Raw genomic sequence first — 27320 nt, 5'->3', positions numbered from 1 at the left:
CAGCTGGCACAAATGAAATCACACAAAATTCCATCTGAACACAAACCCCCCCCACACTTTTTACAGCAATGGCAGTCAAACACTGGCACAGGTTGCCCAGAGAGGTTGTGGAGTCTCCCTCCTTGAAAATATTTAAAAGCCATCTGGACAGGGCCTTGGGCAATCTGCTGTAGGTGTCCCTGCTTGAGCAAGGAGGTTGGACAAGGTGACCTCCAGAGGTCCTTTGCAAGCTCAGCCACTCTGTGATTCTGTGAGTAATTCAGATACTGCACAGAGCACATTCTTCCTACTTCTCAATGAGAAAACAACAAACGACTCCACTGCAATTCCATTTTCTGACTTTGATGAACGGAAATATGTTACGCATCATTAACAACATGCCAGCATATTAAAACCATATTATGCTTGTAAAATAAAGAGCATTTTTTCATCCATTGCCATCAAATTTATTTCTGAGTTAATCTGAAAAATCAAATAAATCCACATGGATCTCCCAGTTAGCGCTGCCAAGTATGTACATTCTTTAGTTTGAAATGAAAATACTTCTGTTCAAAGTTTGAGATGGAACACATACACTCTAGTGTTTCAAATTAAAACAAATTAGATGGTTTTCAATTGGAAAGCTATGTCAAAGCAAAGGAGATGGCAGTATTGCAGACTGGCCATTCTTCCTTATAATGGCTCATCAGTCCAGGCCAAATGTGCAGTAAAGCCAGAGAAACATCTGTCCTTGGTCTGGTTGAGGTGAATATGCAGGAGGCATATTGTGTTTTTGGACAGAACTGGTGGCTGCCTGCAAGTGTGAAGTCTGGACAATCCCAGACCACACTGAAGTGGAAGAGCATGCTGATCATCTTTCTTTTAGATGAAATGAAAGAAGAATTAAAGTCTCATTTATTTAGTCATAATTGAAACAAGACAAGCTACCGCCCAAGGTGCAACACAATATAGGAAGGCTGGATCGGAAGCTCAGCCATGTGGCTAGAGGGATTTCACTGGAAATTGGTTACAAAACCAGGAAACGGGGCACTGATTTGGTTGAAGCTTTGCATTAGCTTGTGGGTGGAAAGAAGCACAAACCAAGCAGGCAACCAGACAGGCAGAGAATGTGTGTGGCCCCAGAAAGGTAGCCAAGAACAAATGACTTTTTTTTCTTTCCAGCCCTGAAAAGCCCAGAAAAAGATCTCACAAACAGGAAGACAGCTTCTAACTCTCTTGTCCTTCTGTGTTTCAGTGGAAAAAATATTTCTATTTTAACAAACAGATTTTCTCCAACTTGTAAAAACAATGTCAACTTGAAGCAGCCCTAGAACTCTGTGAACTTTGGCTTCCTGCAAGGAGCAGCCTTATCTAACTGCAACACCATATAACCCACAGCACTTAAATCAGTCTTCCATAAAGCAGGCTAGAGTCCCATCCTGCTGTCAATTAGAACTCCTCTCACAAAATAGACTGAAAAAGATGTGTATTGCAGCCTTGGAGCAATACAGCTTCTTCCACAAAGTTATGAAACCTTTCTTCCTTTAGGGATAAACAGTAAAGCAACATCTAATTTGTATGAATAACCCTTTCAGCTGCTTAAATACTTCCAGTGTGATGAATTTTTAAGCGTTCTGATTTTTCTGAATGTGTTAATCTTCCACACCTATTATTTTAGTGCAAACAGTGGATCATGCCATGCTACTATATTTCATATTTCCTACTCTGCTTTTTTGAAGATTTGTGATTTGATATCTTTTTCAAAATGGTAAAATATTAGCCAACTGTCCTGAGATGGTTCTCCAGGTAAAGTTTTATATCTGATGGTCTGTGGCACAGAAAAATATTCACTTGCTGACAAAGCTGTTCAGTCTACTTATGGTTCTTGTTGAATTGAGAATCTGCAGAAATGTGTAATGGTGCATGGACTACGGTTTTTTCCATGCCAACTCCATCTCTAAATGCGATGCCATTTGTGTACAGAGCTATCCAGATGTGTGACACAGCTTGATTTCCTGAGGCTGTCCAGGGAAATGCTTCAAGAGAAGCACTACTCTCTACCCCAGTGACATGAAAAATCCCTTCAGGATGCTATACAGTACCAGAGCAGCAAAGCTTCGTTACATTTGCTTTTAATGTGTCCCTTTTCATTTTGTTGAAAATCCATCTTTTCTTCTGAACGTGTTCATGAAGCTCACATAAAATGCTTTTTGTCATGTCTGACTAAACCTTTTTTAATTTGACAGTGGAAATTATGCTTCTGTACTCTTAGATGGCTGTTTGTAATTTGGGCTTTTTCACTGATACAACAAAAATAGCTCGAATCTGAAGGTGAAAATTCTAGCCTGCATTTCTCTGCCAACACTCACAGAAGTCTAGCAATGCAGGGGGATACAAACATATGTCTTAATCCTCTGAATGAACAGGTGCCTCATAGTTAAAGACAGATGTATACTTATTTGGAATATTTTTTATCATATCCACTATAGGTCACTGCCTCTTACCACCCTACTGCAATGCTAAGGACTCATACCCAAAGCACAGCACGGCAGCTCCCCATTTTTGTCTTCTCATGCACCTGGTTTGTGCCAAGGGCTGAGCTGGGAAGGGTACACAGCTCTTTGAAGTGAGAGGTAAGCTTTGACATGTAGGGAAAGGGAAGGAGAAGCAGAAGGATTCGGATCCTCAGCAGTTTGGGATGAGCCTACAGATCAAAATCATACAAATATTTACAAGCAGCAGATTCCCTTGGGTTTTGTTTGTTTGTTTTGTTCTCTCTTGCTTTTCTTTCTTTCTTTTTTGTTTTTCTTGACAATATGCAGTAGTAGGGGCTTATAATTTCCCTTTGCTATAGCTGGGGATCAGAGCTAGTTCCAAGGTAGGTGCTGTGATTTGTGGGGCTTGCCCTGCTCTGCTGAGCCTGTGCTCTCTCTCTCACAGCTCCTGGCCACATCTCCCGCTGGGTGGCCCTCAGAGGTCAGTCTCCAGCCAGATGGGCACTGCATCTGCTGACATAGGTGGGCTAGGATGGATGTGAAGAGCCAGGTCCAGCTGTAGGTAAGGCTGGGTTTGTTTTGATGCGAGCTGCCAGGAAGCCTAAGAAGACATTAAGCAGAGCATGCTGGTGTAGCTGCCTTTTCACTATTTTCTTTTAAAGCTTTGGCTTTTATGGTTGAAAAAACAAAGATGACAAGTGAACTGAAAACATTCTGAGGATCAGAAAGTTTGTAAAGGTGCTTCCTGACAGCCTTTATATTATGATTATGTCATTCCTCAATGTCACTTACAGTTACTGTGACAGTAACTATTTAAACCATTTAAATTATTGTATGTGATTTAACAGCATGGATCTTGGACTGATTTCAAAAGAATCATTGTACAAACTTAAGATTCATAATCTGCAGGGAATGTTACATGCAAAAATAAAAAAAATGCTTGAAGCAGGACTGTCTAATGAACTTACGTGTGTTTTCAGACCACACTGTTATCCCTCGCTAGACCACAGATTTCAAATTCTGGAGAGGAAGGGTTAAACTTCCTGACAGCTGCAAAAGTTATCACAAGACAAGTGGTACATATATCATTTAAAAAATCCAGAAAATCAGTTCAGCCCTTCCACAGTAGAGACTGAAAGAGAGAAGATGGTAATTCCTTAGTGAGATAACGTTTGTCTTGGGTGAGTATAAATATGAAATCTGGTTTTAATCTCATTTTCAATTTCAACTAAAAGGATCAAAACTAATTATTAAAATAGGACCTCAAATAGACTTCTTACTTATTACAGTAAAAAAAAAAGATTAACATTCATGAGGGCCCTACTTAAAAAACAAAAGACTTCAAATGAGCTGAAAGATGAAATAGATCCTGCAAACAATAGATAATGCATTAAGAAATACAGAATAGCATCAGACTCAATAATTACAAATATATTGACATATTTATCTGCTTTTATAAAATTTATTAACTCCACACACTAAAATCAAATGCATAGAACTGCAAAAGCAACAGAATGGATATGCCTAAGTTCAGTAATTCTTTAACACCTGTAGCATCATTCTTAATGATATGAGTGGAGGAAAATAGCTTTTCATAACTGAGTGTTGAAAAAAACAATGTTTTCAAGTGTTTTTCAAGTGCTGCTAGGAAGACAATGAAGCTGTAAGCAAAGGATACAGCTTGTCCACTTTGGGGTCTTGGCCCAACAGAATACAGTAATTAACTTTAATTATGACTTCTAGCATGGATATTAATGTGGAGACTAGGCATCAAAAATTTCTAATTACACAGCCAAACCCTACCTGTAAATAGTGTGGGGTTTATGGTTGAAACTGAATAGTGGTCATCAATCCTGTGATGGTCTTGTGGTCATCACTCCAATGAGGCAGCTTAAAAGAGCATATAAAGAGCAGAAGTCTAGTATTCTGGGATATTAGGAATGTAGGAAGGGTCATATGTTTTCTGACTTCTGAGTGTTACTGGTATGTTGACTAGAGAATATATAAAATCCTTAAAGAATAAAAATGAATATAAATATCCATATATGTATTATTTTAGCAAAATTCATAACATTTTTTATGATTTATTTATTCAGTCCCACTACACTAAGCCTTACACAGGTAATCTAGCAGGCTATCTTTCTTGCAGCGATTAAGGTTGGTTTTCTCAGCCTGTTATTCAGAAATGAATTTTTATTCTAAAAATCTTTCCGAACTGCTTGCAACCACACCTGCCACCCCATGCCATACATGCCATATGCCAGAGTCATGGGTAGTGTAAAGGGGTGTGAGGGACTGATTTTGGTGGAGGGTTCATGATCTGCCCTGGCAGGGAGCAGAGCCTGATACCTGTGCAGGAAACTGGAAAGCCACTGAAAAGTGTGATCAGCAGTTTGGGAGGAAGATCAATCATGTGGTTTATGTGTCACCTCTTCTCCGATAAGCCTGTGACTGTGCCACTTCAGAGGATGTATTGTGCCTTCAAAGTTAATAGTAGAATTAAACTCTTCAGTTTGTATTTACTCCATGACTTTTTATCTTGATAATAGAGACATGCGCATTTTTATGTTGTTTATGAAACTTTTTCAATATGTTTTACATTCTTTTGATAACATTATGGGCAATTTTAATCCTCAAGCACCTTGCTCAGTACAGCTTCTAAAGGAATGAAATTACTTTTATATACAACCATTAAGTGCTCCCCTCTATTAGAACATTATGGACTAGATTTCATGCCTACAATAAAGCTAATAAAGCAGGTTATTGGAACAGGATTTGAGATTTTAATTCAGATTTATAATAAACAGAAGGAAAAAAGCTAATATGTACTGACTGCCAAAGGTTACTGTGATATAAGATAAATCTGAGAGTTCAAGCAAGTGAGAGACTTTTCAACACAATGAAGATGAGTTTGTGATGCTATGGACTGTTGCAGCCTAAACAGGATAAATTTTACAAAGTGTTACACAGAAACTTTCCATTTATATTGCATTAAAGCATTCCACATCAATGTCAGAGATTTGTAAGAATTGCATGATTTTTCATCTATTATCCTTTTTAAAGTAAGTCACTACACAGAGAGAAAACCCTATGGAATAACTTACCATGAAGTAAGAAGGATGTTGCAGTAAAAGTAAGTAGAAGTTCAACTCTCTAATAAATTTCGTTGTTGCAGAAATGGGGTTTTTTTCTGAAAAATGAAAGTGGTCATGAATGAAATGCAAAATGAAAAAAAAAAAAATCAATTACATTCCTTGGCAAAATCATTCAATTTATTAACAAGGGAGAAACATCTTAGAATTAAAGATTTGACAGCATAGACTCAATATTCTTAACCTCAGAATTCTATAATTAAAACCTTTATAGATTTACAACTTCAGTCCCACAAATATATGTCTAGAAAATGTTATCAAAAGACATACAATAAACTAGGATAATTTACTATCCATTTTTATCTGTCCCTCAGTTTAGCTGTATTTTGGTCTAGAAAACATTACCATTTCAGAATTAAGAGAGTGCCTCAGAATTGCAGATATAATCTGTTTTATCTTGCTTCTAGGCAGAAAACCATCAGCAGCTTCTCCTAAAGTATTTCAAATTTTATTCCGGTTGCTGACTGGTTGATGTGGCTGATGCAGACACCGATGGCTGAGTTCACACTTGAGAGAGGTGAATATTGTGCTGTCAGACTCAAATGCAATTTCCCTCACTGTAATCCAGACCCAAACTAGGTCCCAGTAAATAATTAATCCCGTGGAAACTCTAAAACCTCCAGGATGTAAGACATGGGTTTGGATGTTTCCAGTTTCCTTTGAACAATAATCCTTCAGGATTTAAGAATAGCAGGAACTGCTTGGCACAACCAAATGCATCCTTCAGGCTGCAGCTCATCTCCCGTATGGGTGTAAGAGGAGGGGGCATTTCTCAATTTCCACATTTGTATTTAGGACATAGAGAGATAAAGAATGTTTCCAAACACAATGCATGCTCCCAGTAAAATAGAAAACTTTATCTTCTCTTCTTATTAAGCAAACTGCACATCTGAATAACTTTTACCAGTTTGAGGATGACTCTTGTGGTTGGTTCCTATATTTTCTTTTTTTTTTTTTTTCTGAATAGAAATAGGGCTATTCTCATTAGTCTTGGTTAATTCAAGCATGTAAAAATGATAATAATATAGTATTTGTTAAGAAAGAAAAGTGAATTATAAAATAAAATAAAGAACATACATCTGAATCATTTTACTAGCAGTTTAGGCGAATACTGTGAAGTACCTAAGAGATTTCTGTTCCTCAGCTATTAAAAATGCTACTGTTAATTTTGTCAAAATGGCCTTCTTTAAAGAATTTGCAGTACTTATTTAAGAACTATGTTTTCATAAAAAATTCCACCAGTGAATTTTGGTACTGCTGGTAAACACAAACATGAGGTTTTTGGGAAAAATTTTTTGTTCAAAGACCAACAAATAGCCATTGCAATCCCTCATCTCTCCAGACATTATGTGCTTTTCCTTTTACGAAAGTTGACCTCATCCAGTTCTGCATTGCAGTTACCTGGGGTAGCCTTAGAGCTGCCTACAATCATCTCTGTGTGTCTCCAGCTTTCAGGCTGGCAGAGGTTAATATGACTCAGCTACTTCCTGGCCAGCATTTTTTGCTCCTTGCAAAATAAATAATGCAGAAACTATATTAGTGCCTCTAATTTTTACATTTTTTCCACTATGTGTTTTGTATTACATATTTTGTTTATATATTTGTTCAATTGGAAAGAAAGACAGTTGAGGAAAAAAAGAAGTTCTTTTTATAGTAGCTGAATAAAGTAGAATTACAATAGCATACATGGGTAGAATAAAAAGTACATTCATTTTTTATTTTGATTAGTAGACCATTTGCAGGAAGAAATAATTTATTAGAGCAAAAGATATATCACATAAAAGATACTTTCTTGCTTAAAATCTTATCCTATTTTCAGGGAAAATAGTTTTCAAAGTGGAAACCTCATCATGTTGCTTTATGCAAACTATCTGAGCCAAAGGAAAGGATTTTTCAAAGAGTCTCCAAATATTTTTTCACTTTAGCAAAGACCTCTACCATTGATTTGATACTCTCTTTATGGATGAAAACCTTATTCAAGAATGAGAAATGTTTCCACTGAAATCACTTATCAAATAACAAGCCATTAGTGTGTTTTCTTTCTGGAAGGGATGATGCCAAGTAAATTACTTTCATTATAGGTCAAATATCACCAGTACTAAGAGCCTTGGACATAGGTTTTAAATGCTTTGATGGATCTGTATCAATGCACTTTTTACCACTGAGGACTTCTGAGATCTCAGCTCATCAAAATGCATTTATTCAGCTCAGCTTGCCCATTCAGCTTCAGTTCAGGCCTCTTCTTCATAGGAGAACTTCACTGAACAGTCAGAGGACATGGGAACAAAGAGAAAGGCTTTGTTTGTTTATAATTTTCCTTTGTGAGATCCCCCAGGAGCAGGAAAGAAAATAGTTCACAGTCTGGTAAGATCAGAACAGCAAAAGTATTTGCAGTATGGCACACAATAAAGCATTGCCTGCTTGGAAATACTACGCTTCCAGCCAGCACCATCCTGAGACTCACAGATGAGTTCCAGATCCTGCTGCAGACATGTTCCGGCAGCGGTTCCTCACCTCTGGAGACTATTTTTCCCTAAAGAGGCTTAAGATCTGACACACTACTGAATATCTGGTTATTTTTCTTATTTTTTTCTCTATTAATGGGTAGCTTTTAAAATAGTACTTTAAAATTTGGGATGGTTTTCATTCCCACTGACAATGCTCATATCCAACTAAACTTTTATTTATTTTACAAGTCTGTCTTCTTTAATCTTGTCATGGAGCAGACCACTAATTCTCTCCTTCTGGATGGCTGCAATGAGACCACACACTCTCTGCTCTGAGCATCAGCAGACTGGAAAGAGATGAAAAGATGTAACAAGAACAAAATACCCTTAGAAATCCAATGCTGTTTCCATCTGAATTGTTCTCTTATGGTTCCTCACCAAATTCTTCACAAGAGATTTTTGGTCTCTGTGGACTGGCTATGAAACTTTTTTTTTTTTTTCCTCATTGGTGTATCATTCCAAAAATGATGACAAAGCTGCATCCAAAGAGCTATCAATTAGCTCTTGGAAGTAACCCAAAACAAGCAGTAGCCCACACTACACTTTTTGGTTGAGACACCAAGTTTAGAAGGAGTTATTAAGCTGATCAGCTTAAGTGAGTAGAGGACCTCTTCGGAGTACCAAACAAGGGGATTTTTGAAATTATATGGCAGTTATATGGGAGATAAAGTCCCTATGCTAATGTGCTCATTGATTAGTTGTTTCCAAAATCACAATTAGCATCTATTTGTAGTCTACAGTGGGTACCAGTGAAAACTGTGCCTTCCCTTTTTTGAGCAAATTGTTGAGTTGAAAAACCTTGGAACAACTACACAGACTTCAGTGGCCTACATTTTAATGGGAATTGCAATTTGAATCTCACCTAGAGATTATTGTGAGAGAACACTCATGTTTCCTGATTTGAAACTATGAAGTATTAAATTTGATTTTGACAGCAGTGATATTATCTAAAGGACAGAGAGCATGTGATTAGTACAGGTGCTTTGACAAAAGAAGCTCTCTTTTATCTTCCTGTCCAAGATTACATCATCAGGGAGACATTTTTTTGTAACCCATGTCTCACATGAACATCTGGAAAGAAGGCTATAGTTCAGAGGCCTGGTTGTTCATTTTGCTCCATTTGTACCGTTCCTGTGGCAGCTGTTTATACATCTATTGATACAAGAGACACTAAAGAATCAGTGTAAAGTGTCATCAACTGCTGCCATCTCTGCAATGCAGTGTAATCCACACTAAATATGTTTTACCATCAGGAATTCAGATACAGTCCTTCTATTCAGGACTGCAACTCTAGCTCATAGTCTTACCTCAAACCCATTATCTCAAGAGATTAATTCTATAATATATTCTATTATTTTAAGGATGTTGCCATGACCCAGAGAAGCAATGGCAACCACTCAGAGAAGTGATGTGTCGCAATGTAAGATACCTATGGTGATCAGTGGAGGACCCATGAGGATGGGTGCTCTGTTCACATGTTTTTCAGGTCGCAATTCTTACTTTGGACACATTCCTTTGCCAGCAGCCAAAGCTAGGTGCCTGTGCCTTTCCTCAAGAAGTCTTGGCTGCTGGTTCTGGATCTGTCTCTCCTACTGAACAATGTTATATTTGGAATCAGATCTGCCTGGGACAGACATGTCATGGCTTGTGTCATGGGCAGAACCATTCACCTACTGGCTACAAACATGTTCAGAAGTTGTGTAAGAGCTCAGCCTACTCCATCCACAGGACTTGCTTTGGCGCACAGGCTGCCATGCATGGCCACCCTTTGGGCGTGGCAGCAGATAGAAAGGCCAGAATTGTGCACTTCCAGCCAAAAACAGGGTTTTTGAGGGAATCCAACTCTTCAGCAGCTCAGAGACATACTACGGCAGTTTTACATCAATCCATCTCTTCATCTCTTGATTTTTTCATACATAGAACGTGCATTTCAGTAAAATAATTTTTGTCTACGCACTGCACATACAAATTCTAGGTCATTACAGGCGTGCTAGAGGCCTGTCAGTCTGTCAGTCTGATTTGGGTACTGTGGAAACTCATGGAGAAGATCATCTTGAATGCCATGACACATGCAGATCAGCCAGCAGGGGCTTGTGAAACAAAGGTGCTGATTGCCTAATCCAGTCTCCTTCTGTGAAAAGATGACCTGCCTAGTGGATGAGGGGAAGGCTGTGGATATTGTCTACCTAGAGTTTTGTAAAGCTGTTGATACTGTTTCCTACAATATTCTTGCAGAGCAACTGACTTGCCATGGATGAGGATGGGTGCTCACACCTTCACCAGCTTCACTGCCCTTCTATCAAGACCAAGTGCTAGGTTCTGCACTCCCTGCAGAACTAGAGGCTGGGGCAGCATGGCTGGAAAGCTGCCTGGGGGAAAAGATTCTTTGGGAGGTGGTCAACAGTGGCTGAACATATGAGCCAGTGTGCACTCAGGAGGTCAAGAAGGCCTGTGGCATCCTGGCCAGTATCAGCAATAGTGCAGTCACCAAGACCGGGGCAGTGATTGTCCCCTCTGTACTCAGCACTGGTGAGGCCACACTTCGAATCCTGCATCACTTCTTGGCCCCCTCAGTTCAGGAAGGACATTGAGATGCTGGAATGTGTCCAGAGAAGGGCAATGGAGCTGGTGAAGAGTCTGGAGCACTAGTCCTGTGAGGAGCAGCTGAGGGAGCTGGGGGTATTTAGCCTGGAGAAAAGGAGCCTCATGAGAGACCTCATTTTTCTCCACAACTAACAGAAAGGAAGTTGTAATGAGGTGGTGGTCAGCCTCTTCTCCAAAACACCAATCAAAAGAAAAAGAAGAAATGGCCTCAAGTTGTGCCAGGGGAGGTGTAGTAAAACTTCTTCCTGAAAAGGGTTGTCAGGCATTGGAACAGGCTGCCCAGGGAAGTGGTAGTAACCTCCCTAGAGGTGTTTAAAAGGTATGTAGATATGGCACTTGGGAATGTGGTTTAGTGGTGGGCTCGGCAATGTTTTTTTAACAATTGGACTCAATGATCTTGAAGGTCTTTTCCAACCTTAATGATTCTATGATTCTGTCATGAGTGAGTCTGAAATTTCAATTTTTATTTCAAAAAACCATTTGATTTAAGAGTTTCAAACAAAGGTTCTTATCTTCAGCAGGAAAAAAAAAAAAAAGCTTTGGGTGAATAGTGAAATAAATCACGAGTTTATTTGCAACTTTTTAACAGCCATTTGCTCAATATGGCCTCTGGCACAGCATATGCAAAAAACAGTGAAAAGTGCTTGTACTGAGGAACCAGCAGCAACTGCTCTTCTGACAAATATTTACCCTTACGCATTGCCTCATCTTTCTAGCCAACATCTTTGTTACCAGCTCCTCAACAAACTGGAATGACACTGTCTGAAATGCCATCAGATCCAGATGAATGCAATCATGAACACCTTACTGGGTCAAACAGAATGTAAAAAAGATTACTAAAACCAGTATTATATTCAATTAAATTAGTATTGCTACATGCAATGGATTTCTCGCTGCTTTCGTTTCAACACCAAATTTTATTTACCTTCTCTCCAGATTTTCAAGATGAATCCCAGGCTGTCAGATTGAAAATTGCTAAATTACTTTGTAGTAAAATTGTAGGGAGGAATCTGGAGGTTTTGGTGACTGGGCAGAGGACAGGTGGTACATCTGGCACACGGTGAAAAATATGGGAGGTGGTTTGGGAATGTAATAAGTGCATATAAGCTGGATGTTTCTGTTAGAGTATTCAGTAGCAAAACATTTAATGATGCTGACATTTAAATTGTGATAATTAGATTTCCTAGTTAGCACCACATTGAGAAGAATGGGAACAGTTTATATACTGCTCAGAGCTGTTATTTCAGACTGTCTACAAACTTGGATTGGCAAGAATGACCTGGTTCACATTCTATTTATAAATGAGTTTTATTTTGGCATTAATGAAAGCTTAGCTTTTGGATCACAGTCCTCTTCTATTATGTGTCTCTGTGAGGATGGGAATCACAAAAGGCTTGCTTCCAGCCAAGTTTGGATCTCCTCTAGTGAGATAGCCACACAAGGCATTACCTCTGCAAATACTGATCTGCAAATATGGCCAGGACACCTCCCTTTGAAGGGAAGGGAGGCTATCTAGGTGTCTTAGAAGGTACACTGGGTATTTGAATAGAGAACATTTTCTTTGCAAAAGGGTTGTGGGAGAAGCAGAGTAAATGCTTGACATTACTTGGCAAATCCAAGAGATTTGTCCCCTTGCTGGCAGAGGTTTGCTACACCAGGCAGAACGGAGAGCTACCCCCACCATGACACAGACTGACAGTCTCCACCTGACAGCCACTTTTACTGCCTTGCACAGTAACTGTGGGGCAGCAACCCATGTAAAAAATACCTTCTACCAGCTGACTTTTCCCCCTTCCAGAGTTTTCACAACAGAACAGCTTTGGTGGATGGGATGAGGAAAGAATCTACTTTCCTATTCATTTGAAGAAATATTATGATCATCCTCTTCTTTTTCTCCTGTAGGCAGGGAACTGGTCTCATCATTAAAAGTTCTTTTGACTTACTTGACAAATGAATTATTTCAGTTTAGATGTCCATGTCACAGCTTTGGGGGAGGCAGCTTGTCTTCTGAAATGCTGCCTGCAGCCAGCTTACTCCACAGCCAGATATGGAGTGGTCAAGTCAAAACCCTGTAAGCAGGAAGCTCAGCACCTTGCTGTGGGATCTCCTGCCAGCTGGAGGGGCAGAAATTCCTGCCTGGGATTGAAAATAAGAAGGAGTGTTAAAGAAGTGCATCTGAGGATCCATTTGTGATCCATTTGTGGGAAAAGAGGACTAGAGTAGGGCTGGAGAGGCTGAACAAGTGCACATGGGATAAGTATGGGGACACTGGAGTATGTGGTAGAGATGGACGGATAAAAGACCAAATTATGTGGGTAAGAGCAAAGTAAAGAGAGATCATGGAGGCAGATGTTCTGTAGCTGCTGGGGCATTCTGCCCTCTAGGAAGTGAGGTAGAGATCCCAGGAGCATATCCACCCTTTCTGCCGTTCGATATCTAAGAAATCTAATAATAACGTGTGAATCTCACCTTCCCTCATTTCCAAACGGCTTGCTTGCAGTCTAGCAAGCCACTATTCCACAAGTAAAAGCGATCAGGAAGCCAAGATTAATGCTGTACTTGTGAGTATAAACAATACTACTGCTAAAGTTCAAATGATGCATGCCTGTTCTTTGAAGAAATCATTAAGCCCTTCAGAACAATTCCAAATGAGCCTTTTTATTAAGGGAAAAAAAAAAAAAAGTACTTCAGAGCAAAGCGCTCAAAATTTTAAAAAACCATACTGAGTTAACAGACAGAACACTCTCCATGCGTGTACTCCCTGTGAGTGTTTTATTAGGTGATCATGTTATATTTCATCCACATGACCTTTGCCTGATCCCACACACTGAGGCCAATTGAGTCTTCAAATTTTTTGCTGCTCTTGTAAAGCACATTTCTGTAGCAGACATTTTATTTTGCTCCACAGTAATTAAAGGTATTTATAGAGCAGTAGTAGGTTAACAGGGAAACTATATGAGAAAAAGCAGAAGGGAGGAATAACTTGATGAGCAACTAATCACTCATAAAATTCTTGTAGTGACAGTTCCTGCAGGGATTTCTGAATTTGTGAACTATCTCATCTTCACTGTGTTTTGTGGTCTTTTTATTTTATTTTATTTTTTTTAAGTGAGCAACCCGGTCATTATTTACTTTGTCTGGTATATGCCTGTATAAGGGGTATAATTCCATAGCAAACTTCCCCTTGGAGGAAGCACTAAGATGGCCTTTGGACCTGTGCTATAGTTCATTTTCATGCAATTTTCAGGATGTGAAGATTGCATAACTTTGGACCCACTATCAGATCTGGCCAGTGGCGAGTATGTGAGCTGAGACAGACTCCCCCAGCCCACATTCACACCCACACCCACACTTGCTCAATCAGTCACATGAGCAACCAAGCCCCGTTTGTCCAGACCAAAGGGACTTATGCCCCATATGGCAGCTTGCAGAAGGTTCTTTCCAGTGTATACAGCATTAGATTTGCTCAGAAAGGTTTGAATCATACATTTGTGAAGCCTTATCCTGGGCTCCTGGGCAGGGAATGCCTGGCCACATAAAAAACACTGGTGCTGCCAAGCCAAGTTTTCAAGCGAGAGAGGCCCCAAAATGCAGCCTGTGAATCCCTGCTGGGTGAGGATCACCAGCTGCACAGCCTTTAAAACCAAGTGCACTGTTTCAGCAGAAAGAATACCTCTGACCTTACACATTCCCTCGAGCTTGGAGTGTCTGCAAACAGGCAATTTGCTCACGGTGTGGAAGCTTATCATCAGGCAACTAATTCAGCTTTCCTCCACTGGGATAATAAATTCTATTTACTTACCTGTTATCAGCAACAATAGTTGTTTAGAAAGAATGAAACAGAACATGATTGATTAGTTCTTTCTCCAGCTCCTTGTGGATCCGAGGTTATTTTTTTCATCCATCATGCCACATTAAAACAAGCCTGATTTCTTTCAAGGTAGCAGCGTGGCTATCATGGTAACAGAGTGGATTATTCAGTGACGTGTTCAGCAAGAGTAGCTGTTTTTCTCCCATCTTCACTGCAACATGCATATAAGATTTCTAAGGCTACCGTATGCTTACAGCTTTTTCTCCCATGCTTTATTTAGTCAGGAAAACCTGTTGGTTTCTGTACAAATTTCAGTGTCTAAAAATAAACTGCAATCCTCTGAACTAAAAGAGGAATTCAGATATAGCTGCTTGCTAGAAGAAATTAATTAAAGGAGAGCTATTCTATTTATTTATTTACTTCTTTATCCTTTATCTATATGGGGAAACAGTGAATTTTCTCTTCTGCTTTTACTGAAAAGTCTCTTACCAGGACTTAGGTTCTCTCTTCTCCCCTGGGCACTCTCTTCGTGGAGCTGCAGCTGGTCAAAATAGAGCCAGCAGAGCTGCAGCCATGCCCTTGCTTATTTGCTTGCAATTAACGTCTGTCGTTAGTTCTACAATAGACAATATGACTTCTCACTTGCAACAGGTGGTGGAGCAAATGCAATCCAGACAGGCACTCACCAGGCACGGCAGCTGTAGCTCTATCTCCCTTGGGGCATGCCATGAAAAAGTCAATACACATACAAGGCATGTTTTTTTCCTAAAAACTGTGTGCTTGGATAGGGGCAGCCTACCCCTCCCTTGCTCTGCCCCCACCCCTTGTCCTCCACCTGTAATGTTTACACTCTACCATGAGTCTCTAAGCCAAGGCTCCCTCTTCCACTCAGCATGGACCAGCACATCAGTGCTGAAGGTGAAGGTAAACCCTCCTTCAGCAAGGCGGAAAAATTGGGTTTTTTCCCCAACAAGTCTTAAGGGACGCGACTATGTTCTGTGGGCCATTACTTTTGGCAGTCAGATTCTGAAGGGGTAGCACCAGTCCCACCACCCTCCAAGTCTTCTGTCTTTCCTACCTTTGCTGCCTTAAAAGCTTGTTGTTCCACCTGTCTCATGGATGAAAAAAATTGGGGAGATAAGGGAGGAAGGCAGGCCTGCAGATGATCACAGGACAGATAGCCTAAGTGGTGCAGTTATATTCTCCCTTTCCAGAAACACCAAATATATGCTGTCTCTTTCTGTCTGGCACTCATGAAGATCTCATCTTGCCATTCCTGATCATCAACAGGCATTGTGGAAGAATACTGACATTTAAACTTCCATAACATGTCCATATTGTGTGAGATTTCATGTGGAGAAAAGAAGACCTATGGGGGTAGTTCTTACCTTGGTGATGGAGGATTATTGCTCTGTGTGGAGGAACGGTGAGTGTATTACACAAGAGCCCCATTAAAAAAAAACAAAATGAAGAAAGAAAAAGACTGTGAATGAGCTAGCTAAAGCACTCTGAGACCCTAGCTCAGTTTTCAGCTGAACTAACAGTAAAAACATTTTTAACAGATTTAATTTTAATAAAGTGAGAGGAGTGACAAGAGTCTGAGGGGAAAATTAAAGAAATGTAACTGAAGAGGAAACCTGCTGCTGCACTGGCTTCATCACACCTTGCACTAATCCATTCCCCTCTGCACTGATGAGGAGGGAGAGGAAGAACACGGCTTTGCAGCCAAAGCTGACCCACCACACTTTGAGACCAGGGGATCAGCATTCATGCACGCCAAGACCAGCACTACCCAAAGCCATATTATCAGTGTTGGGTAACAAGCATGGAACTGTCCAGGTTGTCCCTTCAACACAAGGTGCCAGAGCAAGCAGGCAGTCATGGACATGGGCAGTCAACTTCAACCCCTTCAGGGTGAATCCAGAGCACCAAGCTGGAGTGTGGAGGAAGCCATGCACTCCCTGGCAGGAAACCAGGTGCTCCTACTTTAGCATCTGGGCCCCCCGGGGTTTTCCTTGGGGATTGCCATGGCAAGCAACAGCAAGACTGCATTGGGTTTTCAGGACTGAGCTCTTAGTCCATCCTACTTACTGAAATCAGATCCTTGCAGCAAGAGCAGTCCCCAAACCCAGGGAGATTTCCATGTCAAAGGGATTCCACGGCATTACTCTGACGTACTAAAATAATTGGCTGTAATGGGAATGCTGAAGGAGATGATGCCAAAGTGACTGTCACAAATGCTGAATAAATATTGTAGAAAAAATGGCTTCACATAATCAAAATTATAGGTATTTCTGTTTGAAGGTGTAAACATACATTTTCCAAATGAAGCTTTTATCATGGTCTTTTAAAAAAATCCTTTCCTTTATACCTATAAAAATATCAGAAAGTACTTGACTTGATGTGAAATACTTTTAATAGCTGTCCCAACATCCTAATTTCTGAGCAGTTTGCACTGAATATGTAATATCTTGGTACTTTGAGAAACAGAAGACCAGAAATACTGGAATGATAGTAATCCTGCTCTAAGGAAATGTAGTCCTTTAGTAAAAATCTACTTTTTTCCTTGTTATTCATAGTAACATTTCTATTTCCAAGTTCTCATGCTGAGAAATGTGAATGAAATCAACTCTGGTTTTGTTGCTTTTCCTGTAAAGAGATGTGACCCAGGACCTCTGGTACAAATAATATTTCACATGTTTCTTAATCTGTGAAATTCAGAAATGTCCAGACATATCCTGATTATTAAAAGAAGATACAAAAAGACGGCTATGTCTACAAAATAACAAGCTTTCCCAAATTACCCTCACAGATTTTAAACATTCATTTTGGAAAAAAATGCCTTAGCAGTACCTTCATTAAGTCAATTGACAGTATAAGCCAGACTAAATCCAGACACAAACAGATATTAAATATGAATATTTCTTTTACTATTAAGTAGCAGAGACCTCCACCTATATCTGCATTTGGCTCCCAGTTACTAAAGTAATTGTCCACATTAAAAGATTACACCTTTTGGAAGCTGCAATCATGTTCTGCCAATTTATTCTGTACTGTTATATTTTTAATGAGGTCATTTACTGGAGGGTTTTGGGACAAAATCCAGAGTATTTACAGATTGGCATGGGTTGCCAAGAACAATAGTAGATAAAAGTCTATGACTTTTTCATACAGGGAAAACTGAAGTCTGTAAACTCCTTTTTAATTAAAAGGTCCTTGTTCCGGGATGTGTGTGATATATTCCAAATCTAATTAATGATTACCTTTTATTTTTACTAGATTTATCCATTCTTGAACAGTTCTCTGTGCAGTTAAATACAGTGGGCTTGATTCTCATGAACAGTAAGTTTCTGTCCCCTTCTGACAGCTCAAGAATCCCTGAAAGTGAGCAAAACTGGCAAGAGAATTCTGCAATTCTTTTTCATGTTCCCATAATTTCAGAACAAATCCATTATAAGTGAGAATAAAGGTAGTTTTGCTTCTTAAAAGAGAACAGCTATATTTTTTGCACTGGAGCCTTATATGTCTTAGGCAAAGCTGTGGCTTTTGCATTGGTTTAGCTGAGCAGATAAACGCTCTCCACAAAGAGGAGCACTTGAAGGTTATGTTTACTATTCTAGCTTAGTTAGCATCCGTCAGCAGACAAAGTATCCTAAAACATTGCTAAGTCCTCCAAGAGATGAGCTGTATCTTTGTTCCATTATTTTATTTCTGTGCTAGTAGTAATGGTCTGAAATATGAAGGTCACTGACTCTCAAAAATTTCACACTTTAGTGTGACTATTCGTGATATGCCTGTTCAAATCTATATCCACAACCTCATAAATGAGGGTCACTCTTGAGACAAAAGTAGACCCTCTTAACTACTTATATCTGACGCTCCAGATTTTCATTTAGTTTATATAAAGTGAAATTAATCTCAGGCTTTAAGGTTAATGGTGGAATATTGAGTGGAATAATTTTAGTCCAGACACTCTCAGTGTCATCCCTATTACAACAACAGAGTTCAAAGCTTTTTATTTTTGAGTATCTGTCTGTACATCCCAAGATTTTCTTGAAAGGGAGCTTGAGTTCAGCTAGCAGGTTTAAATTGACATCTAATTTGATGCTGATAATGTGTGTCTCCATCTATGCACAAGTTTGGATGCTAATCAGTTATTTCAGTACCTAAAAATTCCTCTCAAATTGATTAACATGTTTCCAAACTTATTTTATGCCTTGCGTATTAACCGCATACGCTCTATTGTGGCCTGCTAAAATCTTCAGTAAGAAAAACAAAACTGAAGGATAAAGAAAATTGTGAAGAAAAGTAATGATGAGAATTGTGTGCTATTCTGTTAGCACATGGGGGGTTGATGAACCATCCATAGCTGTTTAAGCAGGCAGTGTTGATAGAATTGGCTCTGGTGCCTGTGCAGCATTGACTGGTAGAAAGTAAATCTTTGATACTGCTTGCAGTGCAATGCCTAAGGCACAGTGCTGTATCATAATGGGGAATTAGAACCAGACTATGAAAAGCCTTGTTGCCTGCAACTAATCTGCAGGATGACAGCATTTAAAAAAATGGAAAAATGCTACCTGAGCAAAGGGGGTGGAAATTGCAATATCAGAGAAGACACAGCATATTCCCCCATCAGCAACAGAAGATATATCTCACAATGCTCAATACAGTGGCTGTTGTAATCATACTCAGTACAGCATGTGATTGTTTTATGTGGTTGATTTGCTGTTATCTTTAATTAGCCACAATTCTGTCTTTTTGAACATTAAATGAGTTTGGTTTAAGAATTCTAATTGTAAAAGTCTCTCAAATTAACAGAATAGGAAAAAAAGTTCATAATGAACTGAATTTTAGATTACAATAAGCTATTACAGGGAACAGAAGAAACATGTGCAGGAAAATGATTAAACTGCGCAGAGTTCTCCATGCCATACCACATTCCTCTGCCTTCCCCATTTTGGTTACTCTTCTAGGCTCTTTCCAGCCCAGAGCTTTCCTCACCTGCATCCACAATCAGTTTGTTTTTAGTGGAGACAATTCCTGTGCTTCAGCCACCCACTTGGGGGAAGGATATAAGCAGACTCAGAATTTAGATCATAATTTTCAAAGGCTAGAGTGACTGGAAGATTTTCTGCCACTTAATATAGAAATGGGTGTAATCTTCCAGAAGAAATTTCACTCTCCCACAGCCTTGTCTTGAATCTTCTCTCAAAGGAAATGGGCTTATATATTGCTAAAATATCTTGAGCAGCTTTTGACACTTCAAAGCATCAATGTGCTCAGCACAACGTGGACTAGCTAACACTTCCAAAGTGACTGTACACTGAGGTTCACACTGCTTTAGAGACAGACAAAATTCTTCCAAAACAGATGTCAAAACTGACACAGCAACCGTTCTGCTGTGTACTCTGGCTGTCACCTTTCTTAAACCTGCCACAGGGCAACTATCAGCATACTTTCTATACAATACATGTATTTGTAGCTCTTTCATGATGCATTATAAAACTACCTCTGCGAAGCCAAGAGGACATGTGAATGTAATTTCTTTTTCCACAAAGCATTTGCTATGTTTTTTGAAAGGTTAACCCACCTTACTAAACTGTACAAATATTATTTCACTTTTATTGACACTCTTTTCAGACCATGAAATGACTTGAGTTTTAATCTACTTTTTTTTTTTTTTTTTTTAATACTGAATGGAACAGACTAATTTTATAAGCTTCACACACAGAGGTATTTCAAAAACATGTTTTCCAAAGCTTATGAAGTTGCAAGGGGGAAAGGAAAATGGTGTGTCACAAAGAAGGTGTTACTGCTGAGGTAAATACCATTCTGTTTACTGGACTGCTATTAGTTTTTTTTTATTCCAAGATATATGTAGGGACCATGGTACAGCTTTCACAAAGGAAAGGCTCCACTCTACTTGCATTGCAAATAATAAAGTTATATGGTCTGATTATCTTTTCCTGGGGCGGGGGGAATTGCTATTAAAATAAAACTATGAAAGGATGATTTCATTGTCAGCATAATATTCTTTACCCAAATACAATGCATTGCCCACTTCACTTCTCGTGTTGTGTGAAAGCAGAAGGCAGAGCACCTAACAGGGCTGGCTGTCCTCTGGGGCACTAACAAATGTAGCATCCAGTCTGGTACCACATAAAAGGAAAGTGTAGGCAGCAATTTGGTCAGGTCATTTTGCCATATAATTTACAGAACCCATTTTCCATACAGTGCCTAGGGGGAAATAAAAGGTCTCAACATTCCTGAACATATCTGTGGGCCTAACTGCAGAGGCTGATGAAACACCATTGTCATTTTGAACAGTGTGCCCAGCTGAATGAGCTGGCTGGTGGATCAGGTGCACAGCAGCCTCTGTTTTCAGCAGCTACAGGTCTCATTAGATGGTTCCCCCAAAGCTGTGTCCTCTCGGGGGAACAGGATGTCCATCCAATACAACTTTACAGTGGCCACTTTTGTACAAAACCAGAGTGGTGGGGGAGGTCCTCCTTTCATGGGAGACCATGAAAGAGTAGTGGGGCACCACTCTTGATCACGTTGCTCCTATTAAATGCTCCAAACTCAGAAGAAAAATGTTTCATAAGTGTGGGACATAGTCATCCTGCTGGTAGAAACTTGTCTTAATTCCACCCTGTATTTTTCCAGGGAGGGGTTAACTCGGGGACAACATGCCCCAAATGTTCCTTCCAAATTCAGGAACATATTTGAAGATGTATTTGAGTATCAGAGCTTTGCTCTGAGGAAGTAGATTTGACTATCTGCAGACTCTTGGGTTTCATGGTTCATGAAATAGGTTCACATAGCAAGATATTAAGGATCGCATACAAATTATACGTCTATATAGATTAGAAAAATGGCACACAGCAGTAGCTAGTGATTGCTTCATACTTAAAAGGAAAAGAGAAAACCCTCAAAAGTTCAGAGAGCTCTATGGTAAGCCTACAAGGAATTCAACCTCTTGAAGACCAGGCTGGTCAGATTGATATAGACTTCAGTCTATAGTAAAAAAAAAATTCCAAGTACATCTGAAACAATGAGTATTTTGTTTTTGACAAAACCACGCTGAAATCTGCAGCCCCTTTGTTTTTTCCTCCCACCCTTTGGGCTAAGTATTTGGGCATTACTCATCCTCAAAGTGACAGCAGCAAGAGATCTTTTTGATAAGAAGAAAGACTGTCCTAAAGTATGTGCCTATCAAAGGTTTCTGTTAAAGTCTGTGCCACGGTGATCGGCACTGGTGAGGCCACAGCAGGAGTGTTGGATCCAGTTCTGGACTCCCCAGTATAAGAGAGAAATAAACAAGCTGGAGAATCCAGCAAAATAGCACAAAGTTGAAGGGACTGGAGCATCCCTCCTTTGAGGAAAAGCTGAGAGGGCTGGGGCTCCTCAGCCTAGAGAAGACTCAACTCTGAATAATCTCATCAATGTCTATAAACACCTGAGGGGATGATGTGCTGGGCTCTTTGCAGTGATGCCCAGTGGCAGGACCAGAGGCAATGGGCACAGTGTGAAATGCAGGAGGTTCCCTCTAAACAGCAGGGAACACTTTTCTACTGTGAGGGTGACCAAGCACTGACCCAGGTTGTCCAGGGGGGTTGTGAGTTTTCCAACCATTTGTGGAGTTTCTAAGGCCATAGGGACATAGTGCTGGGCAACTGGCTCTGAGCAGCCTTGCTTGAGCAGGAAGGTCAGACCACAAGTCTTCCAAGGGTCATACCCAAAATTTCTAGAATAGTTTTGGTTTTTTAATCCTGTGCAAATTTTTACATATTGGTAAAATTTTGTATTAAATTTCAGTCAGTGACTACTGAAGTGCCGGTTATAAGAATCATACCCCAGACCAGCATTCAGTTTGGGTGTAAAAACAGGGAAATTTTTGTCTTTCAGTCATTATAACTCATATAAAATATAATAATATGTTATATTATAATTGACTCATATTGTATAGAAAATTTAAAAAAAGAAAGAAAGAAAGAAAGGCAAAAGTTAATTCTTTAATTTCTATGTACTCTGTTGATTTGTGGTGTTTCATTAACATCCATAGCTTCATGTGTCATGACAGAAGATTAAATAAAACATATATTTAACAATGTTATATTTGTATTTTACTTGAAAAATTCCTTGCCAGTGTCTAGCCAAGGCCGTACATACCGTCTACAAGACCTGCCTTGATGGATAGTAGAAAACACCACACATTCTAGGAAAGAAATTGAGTTCTATGAGCAGTGCATGCATCAAACTGAATCCTGTGTTAAATATGAAGATAATAGTATTTTCTAACAACTACTTTACTGACTTCTTACATTTTTTTGAGATATTTCTGGAATTGTAAACAAAGCTAAAAGTTTCTCACTTTGTCATAAAAAGGAAGGGTTTTTTGGTTGGTTTTTTTGTTTGTTTGTTCTTTTTGTTTTTGTTGTTTTTTAATGTAATGGCTTAAAATTTCTTCTGCAGCCTGGAACAGGTATTTTAAATATTGTTTCTTCCTGCAATGAATTAAGAATTCAATTTTAAATCTGCTGCACATTGTCATCCTTTGTTTTCCTTGTCTGAAATCTCTCATACTCCCAAGCACAGACATAAAGCTGCACAGTTGTCTTTTCTTCCTTCATTGGTTTATATTTCTTTTGGATAGCTCAGGGTCCATTTTTACCCAGGAGTATGTTCTCAGCAGTTTTTAAAAGCCAGAGTTGTGTGTGAAATGTGAAAACCTGAACACACTTGGACAGCTTGGGCTCTCTCACCAAACGTAAATGTTCATAGAAGTAGGAAAAGTTCTATTTCTTAGCAAGTGGGACATCACCAAAAAGATGCAGAAAAATGCAGACAATGCATAATGTACTCAATATGTACTCAAACTTAAAAGCATAATGGTAACATTTGGTTACAAGCACATAACTTAGGAGCTGTGTATAATATTGTTGCAGTGATTCCTACTATAATCACAATTAGTTTGAGTATTTGCAGTGGTTGGACCAGCTAAGAGATGGAGAAGAAGTGAAGCAGGCCCTATCAGGTAAAGAGAAGAAAGGGGCAGAAAATAGATGGTACCATATAAACTACAGAATTTCTTAAAAGTTTTGGATAACTGAATATTTCAAAACATTATTTATATTGAATTCTGTGATAAAAATCAAGACTTGTATGACACTAAGATGGAAACCCTTTTCATATTCTGTTCTTCAGTAGCAAAATATAATGGAATTTGTCTAGGATACCGCCTATATTTTACATAGAAATTGATTTTTTAAAGTAGTGATTAGAACAATTTGTTAAACCTGAAATTTGAAAGTATTATTTTTTAAAGTTAAGGGAGAAAGAAACATTTGTAATCTCTGTAAAAAGTATCTTTTGTGATACACTATCTCATTTTCTACAAAGTCAAAAGTTATAGTATTGTAAAGGCTCTGCACATCATATTAGTTCTACTTTTACAAAATCTGCTGATTTTCTTCTAAGGCTTCTTTCATTAGTTCATGGGAATCAAAGACTTTTTTTAAATAGCAAATAAAAGATTTTAGTGGTTTAATGGACTGTCACTTGGAAGGAAAATTATCTAAATACAGGCAGTAGGTTTCACTGTAACCATTCCACTTTCAGCTCTTCCCATTACCCTAACCTTCTGTGCTGCAGTTAAAATAAATTAACAAGAATGCGAACATGGCTAAAGTGAGAATTTAACCTGGCAAGATTTGTGGCTGTGTAAAGTAGGTTTTATTAAAAAGTCCTGTTAAGACAGACAGAAGTAATTTACTTCCATCTTCCTCTGTTGTATTCATCTGGGGTCTGAACAGCAGCCATTCAATTTGCATAGGACCTTATATTACCAATAAATAGAACAAAACATGGCATTAACTGCAGTTGGAAACTTGACTTCCTTGCCTGTAAAGGGAATGGGCATTTCTTCTCTACTTAAAATACATGGGAGTAATATATGAAATATTCCTCTTTTATTGTTGAAAGCAGTGCATGAGAACTAGAGAAGAAATTTTCTGTGTTTACCTTTTCTTTTCAGAAAGCAAATCAGATGTGTGAAATTTAGCAAGAGAATGTTAAAGCTTCATTGTAAATTCAATATATTTTTAGAAATGTGCTATCTGCTTTAAATACTCTCTAATTTGGATCTGAGCAAACAAAATCTGCTGGCTGAGATAAATACCTATGTAGGATGGAGAAGATTTTGGCTGGGATATATGCAATCAAGCATATTAAGAACCTCTAATAAAGCATTGAAAATCTTTAAAGTGTTTTATCAATACATAATAAAATGCAGTTTTAGGATTCAATTTTCCCTTAGGTTTCACAGATTAGAATTAAAAAATATTCTTCTCTTGAAAAATGATGAATTTTGACATGGATACTACCCATGGTATTGGTCTTCCCCCACAAAATGCAGTGGGGTGTGGAACTCCCCAGCAAGGGCTGAGCAGATAGGGCATCTCTTGTCCTGCAGTAAACACTGCCCCAAAAACTGAGCAAGTGGTTCAAGTGCCTTGCCATGGATATTCAGAGTTCACTGGATTCCCCATAGGGTGCCCTCCTGAGGCCTTTCCAACAGAGTATGGGATTCCTCTGTGTCAGGACCACGTCACGTCTGCTTGCCCGATGCAGATTATTTGGGTACCATCAGGCACCTGAAAGGACTCCGTCCATCTGAGCTTAGGCAGCTGACTCTCATCCCAAGCTCCCTCTACATTCATAGGACTGAGTACCTAAATTTCTTCAAATATCTATCTAGGCACCAATATCTAAAATTTGGTGGTGGCATGAAATTCATTATGCCACACCACACCAGAAATTGTAAGGACATTCTGACAGCTGTTTCTAAACCCACTGCAAAAAACCCACCAAATTTGCATATTTTAAAGCTGGTTTTGTTAAACTCCAAAGCTTTCTCCTTGACTTTACAGTAATTATTGTAACTCATGTTAAAAGCTGTACATTTGGCTACAGAAAAAAAAAAAATTAAAGAATGATGAACACATTAATGAACACATTAGATACTGTGCTCTAACAGTGTGTCCTTCCTCCTGGGCTAAGTGTTTTTGGGAAACTTATCAGGTCACTGCAGGAGCACAGCTTCTCTAAGACTTAAAGGCTGGTGTTACAGGTAAGCAAGAGAAAGAGTGGCAGCATTTTGTACTCCCATTCATTCAGCTAAATCAATCTGCTGTGTCAAGGGGTAATAAGTGACCCTCCGTTTTCCTTCATCTCCCAGCAGAGCCCACTCTCCTGGACAGTACCTCATTTTCTATATCACATCCCTGTTGGGTGGAGATCCCCACTTGTCTGGTCTCAGGGTCATTCCAACTCTTCTGTAATTGCCTAGGGCAAAGCAGCCTGTTTTGCCTAGGGCAAAACTTACCTGTTCCCAGCTACTTACCACAGAGCTAGGAAAAGTGGAGTCAGCTTCCTTAAGATCTCCCTTCTGGTTCAGTGAATCTTGCCCTGCTGTGAATCACCTGGTATGCTTCCCTCAGGCACCTGGCCTGAAAGAGGTCAGAGTCCCGCCTTCAGTCCTGTATTAATCCTTTCCTTGGGCTGGCTGGAAGCAGCTCTTTTCTCAGTGAGTGGCTTTAAATCATCTCCCTCGGTCCTTGGATTTCATTGCGGTCAGCATGTGTCTGGAATGAAGAATTGCAGCATCTCAGTTATAAGCACCCCAGGCTTTTATTAGCTATAGTCCTAACAGCCTAATTCCATGGTTTAATCATTAGATAGGTCTTCCTGTTAGAGATCAAACTTCAGTCTTAGGTCAGGTTAACATTGTTTGTTTAATTAATGTTCCCCCATACCAAACCATGTACTGTCAGAACATTAGTAATCACCCACCACACCGCTTGCCTTCTGCACCTCTTTAGTACATTGGTTTCAGAAAATATCATAGTCAAGAAATGTTTTTTCCATTACCTAGGATAAAATCACATCAGTCATCAGTAGGATGTAACAAATACCTGAATGAAATTTGTCTCTCTTGTGAATGAAACTCATCTCATTCATGTCAGAAGAAGTGTTGTGGTAGTAACACTATGAGCCTTGTAAAAAGTTTTACATAATTATGATAGTCTTCCACTATGCTTTTGAGAGGAATACCAGAGCTCAGTGGTGGCAACATTTAATGCATTCCTTTTCCTCTATGTGAGTTTGGAGCACATGGAGGTTCTGTTTTGGATAAAAGAGACACATAGAAATCAATCATTCTTCTAATTTTCTGAAATGTCAAAATGACAAAAATAAATGTCAACATTTATCCCAATGTTAAGGACAAAGGAATATTACTGTAGGAAAATACAGATAGCAACACTTCAGCCACCCAATATACAAAGATCAGATTTTTAGAAGATATTTGACGTGACCCAGGAGGGTTGGGAAAACACTGTCCTTACAGAGTTCAGTCTTGGACTCTTGGCAGCCAATATTCCTCACAATAGGAGGGAGATTTGCCAAGGAATTTTGGATCAGGTCTCTTCACTTATTTAAGACTTTGAAATGTGTTTTGCAAGCCATAGAGGGAAAAATAGGAATAAATTAAAACTATGACTCAGAACCATCCCTAGAAGGTGTAAATTAAAGGGTTAGAAGATATCTCACTTTTAAATGGTGTTCACATTCAATAGAGAAAAGCACCCCTTGATGTTGCACTGACTTTTTGATTTAGAGCTCAGTAATTAAAAGCAGCTATTTTTAAAATGGCTGTTTGTTAATCCCAGATGCTGTTACTTTGCATTTCATTTCAGGCAGCACTTTTATA

At 39.1% G+C, this 27320-nt stretch overlaps 1 long non-coding RNA gene across 1 annotated transcript; it reads right to left on the bottom strand.

Annotated features, from left to right (window-relative positions):
- Window positions 1-422: 422 nt before the first annotated feature.
- LOC140682401 (uncharacterized) lies at window positions 423-26198 on the bottom strand. Its single transcript, XR_012054091.1, has 4 exons — window positions 25953-26198; window positions 12681-12873; window positions 5579-5664; window positions 423-4364 (listed from the first exon to the last, which is right to left on the bottom strand). It is a non-coding gene; the product is annotated as an uncharacterized lncRNA (long non-coding RNA).
- Window positions 26199-27320: the final 1122 nt, after the last annotated feature.

The sequence above is a fragment of the Taeniopygia guttata genome, chromosome 2 (assembly GCF_048771995.1).
Source record: "Taeniopygia guttata chromosome 2, bTaeGut7.mat, whole genome shotgun sequence".
NCBI classification, from domain to species: Eukaryota; Metazoa; Chordata; class Aves; order Passeriformes; family Estrildidae; genus Taeniopygia; species Taeniopygia guttata.
This window is presented reverse-complemented; position numbering and strand designations above follow the sequence as displayed.